Source organism: Schistocerca piceifrons, chromosome 1 (assembly GCF_021461385.2).
Source record: "Schistocerca piceifrons isolate TAMUIC-IGC-003096 chromosome 1, iqSchPice1.1, whole genome shotgun sequence".
NCBI lineage: Eukaryota > Metazoa > Arthropoda > Insecta > Orthoptera > Acrididae > Schistocerca > Schistocerca piceifrons.
Window position 1 is genome coordinate 206,644,015 of NC_060138.1, and position 5,792 is coordinate 206,649,806.

The 5,792-nt window shown below is 43.8% G+C and overlaps 1 pseudogene; it reads left to right on the forward strand.

Annotated features, from left to right (window-relative positions):
• Positions 1-998: 998 nt before the first annotated feature.
• On the forward strand, positions 999-1,116 carry LOC124722027 (annotated as a pseudogene).
• The last annotated feature ends 4,676 nt before the right edge of the window (positions 1,117-5,792 follow it).

Below are 5,792 nucleotides of genomic sequence, written 5' to 3' on the forward strand. Positions count from 1 at the left end.
GCACAGGTAAACGGAAGACACGAATAATCCAAAATACACGTGTTTCTAACCATGAAATGCTATTTTACTATTCTTACAAACCGTGCTACATGTCACATTTGAAAGCGCACTGCTTTACTTACTCGTTATTCGCCGGAAACTGAGAACTTATTCACAGAATTACTCTTAAAACACACTGTATTTCGTATCACTTGTTTTCAGTTCACTTCCGGCAATTTCTTTGTGATTCCAGCTTTTATACAATTTTTTCCCTACTATAGTTCTCATTCTTCAGAGAACCAAAACATCGGTACTAAGGAATAAATTGTGTCCGCGTACTTTATGAACGCATTTCAGTACCCGGCGTGCGTGATGGAACGTGTTCCAAGATCGTATCGTCTTCACTCTCCTCCTCTAGCGATCTATGTTCATTGTATCCTCATCAGTTAGCTGCTCAAATCTCAATTCATGGCTTTGCTACGTAACCACTAGTGGACATTTAGGTCTTCACAAGCAGAAATTTATTTCATAAAATCTGTCATTAATGGAAGACAGGAATGCTAGTTTGCACTGTATGCACGAAAGGTTCTGTGAAGTTTACAAAGTGAGAGAGTGGCTGTGCGGAAGCAGAATTGTGTGGGAGGTTTGTATCTCCTGCCAGCACAGCAATGCCAAAAGCGTACACTAATTTCTATATAAATATTTACCAAGGACTGTACAATAAATATACCATATACACAGTCATATAAATGTGCTGTACAGAGATTTCTAGTTTCAGTTGTTTACGTTGGAAACAATCTATCGAGACTGCTGTTGTCATTGACACACGGCACTGAAGTATTATTGAAGTCATTAAACAGTTCTGCGACTATTCAATAACACAATTCCTACTGTTGCTATTGTAAACATTATTTTTGCTGTACCAGGATGGTATACACGTCGACTTCCAGAGGTGAGACATTGTTATTCTGCTTGGAGTTTTACAAATTTTGGTTAAATGCGATCCTTAGTACTAGAGTGCCAACGGCCTTGCCGCAGCGTAACACCGGTTCCCGTCAGATCACCGAAGTTAAGCGCTGTCGGGCTGGGCTAGCAGTTGGACTGGTGACCATCCGGGTCTGCCGAGCGCTGTTGGCAAGCGGGGTGCACTCAGCCCTTGTGAGGCAAATTGAGGAGCTACTTGATTGAAAAGAAGCGGCTCCCGTCTCGGAAACTGACATACGGCCGGGAGCGCGGTGTGCTGACCACAGCCGGCCGGAGTGACCGAGCGGTTCTAGGAGTACAGTCTGGAACCACGCGACCGCTACGGTCGCAGGTTCGAATCCTGCCTCGCGCATGGATGCTTGTGATGTCTTAGGTTAGTTAGGTTTAAGTAGTTCTAAGTTCTAGGGGACTGATGACCTCAGAAGTTAAGTCCCATAGTGCTCAGAGCCATTTGAACCATTTGCTGACCACATGCCCCTCCGTATCCGCATCCAGTGACGCCTATGAGCTGAGGATGATACGGCGGCCGGTCAGTACCGTTGGGCCTTCATGACCTGTTCGGGAGGAGTTTAGTTTCTTTTTTTAGTTTAGTACTAAAGTACATATCTGGATAATCTTTACTTATTTATTTTTCATGACCATGTGTTTATTTCCCAGCATCGTCACTCTGGAAACGAATACATTTCTCCGAACAAGAGACCAGTTTGTTGATGCCGTCAGTGTAAAATATTTGACTTAGTTGACGGAGCCACAACTTCACCTCTGCTTGCATCGCTTCACCAGTGAAGTCCTCGAAGGTGTTCTCTCAGTTTTGAAACCAGATGGAAATCAGATGGGCTCAAGTCAGGCCGGGGTGTAGGATGATCGATGGCAGAGAACCCAATGCGATGGATTGTTGCTGATGTTGCACCGCTCATGTGCTACCATTGTCATGCTGAAGGAAGGGGGGTGTTCCATGCGTCGACGACTTCTTCGAACACTGCCTTTCAGTTTCCTGAAGGTCCTGCAGCACCCTGCTGAGCTTTCGGTGGTATCCTTAGACACGAATTCCCAATGAACCCACATCTTGAACATACCAGAACTCTTTGAGTAAGAATTTGTCTGCAGATGGCATGGTCTTGAACCTTTTTGGCCTCGGCGATCCTTTGTGGCAGAACTACATTGGTGCTCTGTAGTTTTCAGAGTCAAAATGGTGAACCTATCTTTCACCATCATCCACAACATTCTTAACGAACCCATCACACTCGAATCTCTTCTCAGGGTGAACATTCGAGCCACCCACCGTGCACATAGCTTTCTGTAGTGCGTTTCTGACTGCTCACGCTTTCGTGATATGCCACACTTAGCTTAGAGCCGTGTACGTGTTCTCGGATGATTTACTCTGAAGAGTTGAACAACCCAATTCCGATGAGTCTCGTATGCGTTCGTTCACTCCGAGCTCCGCCACACACGTTGAGATTGGCACCGCCGTTTCTTTCATTACGAGCACGTTGCACATTACTGGTGTTGATGCAATCATCAACGCACACAGCTTTCGTTCATCTGTGGATTTTAATTGGAGACACGTTTTCTGCGGGTAGAAATTCGATTGCAGGATGCTGCTTCTCACGCACCAACATAATTACGTTACCACCACGTCACACGCCCACGTCACACTTCGCATTTCGGAACTCTCTAGCGGCAAAGGTTTGCAACTTGCGATAGGGGGGGGGGGGGGGGGGGAGGGAATCGACCGAGTAATAGGCATGAAATGAGTTACTTCAGACGCCATTGAGAACAGAATAATAAGTTCGGAGACATTAATTTTAAGGACGCCCTCGTTTGTTTTGAGAGAGAGAAACATACGGCGCTTAAATCACACGTACTACATTCATCCTGTATTTGAGAATGACAGCACTTGGAGACTTCTAGCAAACTTTATACATAATGTCAGACACTGACGAAAGTTTTTCTCCCTGACACCATCCGTAAAACAATGAAAGGAAACAAAATATGGTTTAGTACATTTTCGCTGTTCAAGCAGCAAAACTTCATCATCAGAGATGGCATTTTAATTCATTACTGCTTTAGTACTAACTCTGTTCGTCACACATTTTGCAGATAGTATTCATGTAGACACTGAATGTACTTGCAAAAATATATCATTTTGCGACACACAGATCAGGAGATATGACGTCATGATGTGTGAGATAAATGAAAAAGTAGCTTTTCTTAGAAAGTACAACAAAATGCAGTTGTATTTTATCGCATACTTGTCATGTAAATTACAAAACTGAAACCGTAATGTTCGCAAGAAGCTATGTTGTTAACTTGCAATTTAATGCCGTTGTTTTTATGACTCACTTTTGCTATGATCAAGTGTAAAATAATCTGTTTGATATTATGCAGTATTTGCCAAAGAGGTCTTAAACGAACATACGAATGTAAGGGGGTTACAAGTTTTTTGGCTGGCCAGTTTCAGTTTTGACATTTTCATTAATAATTCGGTGCATAAAACAAGCATTATTATGGTTTTGCGTCTCTAGCCATAAGGGTTTCAAATGCTTAAGGTCAAATATTTAAAACACTAACTCATTTGTAAAGTAAGTCTGTTTTATGCATGCGAGTTCGATTCTTTCAAATTATCGGGGGATGGTGACGACATTACTGGTTACATGCCAAGGCATGTAGGTTTTCTTTCATTTCTAATTACCGAATACCGAGGTCCGATGATACTGTGTGGTTATACGTAAAGTGCAACTACTCACAAAGGCCTAGTCTGGACAGTAACTATTTTTTGGCAGCGAAATTTGGCAGATATGCAAACGTGTTAATGCGGCACTGACTTACGCTGGAAAAAGTTAGTTGCAATTTTGGCCACCAGGTGGAAATCTGGCGCTGTGAACGCAAGACAGTCGTATGGTTCAAATGGCTCTGAGCACTTCTTAGGTCATCAGTCCCCTAGAACTTAGAACTACTTAAACCTAACTAACCTGAAGACATCACACACATCCATGACCGAGGCAGGATTCGAACCTGCGACCGTAGCGGTCGTGTGGTTCCAGACTGTAGCGCCTGGAACCGCTCGGCCACCCTGGCCGGCACAGACGTATGGGAATGTTTCCATATGTAATGGATTATGAACAGGACGTGGGCAGAAAATGACAAACAACTGAGAAAAATATAATGTTGATTTCATTACTAACAACCGCTTACACAATTTATTCAAAATGAGTACTGGAACGTCGACGATATGCTGCATCCGTAAAACGACGTCAGCAACAGTTGCTTGCAGCAGTTCTGATGGGATCCGAGCAGTGTGTGCCTGTATGCTGACCTTCACATCAGGTGCAAACCAAACGTGTCCCTGGTAAACGCGTAGTTTTAGTTATCTCCAGAGCCAAAAACGACATGGGTTCAAGTAAGTTGACGTTGTAGGTCATACATCTGGAAAACCTCTGGAGATAACATCTTTCATTGGGTGAGAGACATAAGGTGTTGCCCATCTCATATGAAAACAGTGGTTTCCACACAGCTGAGCTCTTTCAAAGCAGGAATCATATGCTGTTCTGGGAGGTCTCGATAATGGGCAGACATCACGATACACCTGACAGGCCCTCTGGTAGGCAGTTTAACAGTACCCAAAATTCTTCTGTATATCCACTGCACCATGCAGTGTAAAATATGACTCGTGACTCTACAGAATATCGCCCAGCCACATGTCATCAACTTCGATTCGTGCCAGAACCTGAAGAGTAAATTCAGTACGTTGAAGTGGAACATGAGGTTTCTGTTGCTGCACCGTCTGGATTTTGTTCGGGTACCAGCGTAACATAGACCACAAAGCTATCCGTACTTTCGACAATTCTCGTAGCACTGCACGAGGCACGTGCTGCATGGTAAGTTACAACAACAGCAACCTTATCAGTAACTTCCACCGTGATAGGACGTCTTCCTCTTCCAGGTGTCACACCAAGTTCACGTGTTTTTCCAATTTTTATTTTCATCTTCTTTAAATCATTTAATGACATCGGGCATCTCCTCTGACCTTTTAATGGGCAATATTCTGTAAATTAGCCACTCTGATCACTGTCGTTCACATACAACATTTTCACCAATAGCACAAGGTCGCTCTTCTGGGTAGCTATACTGTTTACTCACATTATCGTTTGTCAAATGAACAGCGTGCATGTGGCACCGTCACACAAACAGTGCACAGCGCCAGATTCGCTCCTGCCAGACAAAACTGGAAGTAATTTTTTTCCAGCGTAAATCGGTTCAGCCTTAACGCATTAGCATGTTTACAGCTAGCCACCAAGCGGTATGTGGCGGAGGACACAATTCGCGCGAAAGTCATATTCCCCACCGTCTGTTCCACTCGCGGATCGCGCGAGCGAAAAACGACTGTCTGAACGCCTCAGTACGAGCTCTTATTTCACTCATCTTTGAATGGTGATCGTTGTGCGATTTGAAAGTTGGTGGTAATAATATATACTCTACATCCTCGGTGAAGATCGGATTTCGGAATTTAGTGAGCAGCCCCTTCTGTTTAGCGCGCCGTCTATCTGCAAGTGTGTCCCACTTCAAACTTTCTAAAATATTTGTAACGCTCTCGTGATGTCTAAATGTACCAGTCACGAATCTTGCCGCTCTCCTTTGGACCTTCTCAATCTGTTGAATCAGATCCAACTGGTAAGCGTCCCATACAGACGAACAATACTCCAAGAGTGGACGAACTATCGTATTGTAAGCTATTTCCTTTGTTGAAGGATTGCATCGCTTCAGGATTCTACCAATAAACTGCAACCTACAGTTTGCCTTACCCGTTACTTGTGTAACCTGATCATTCT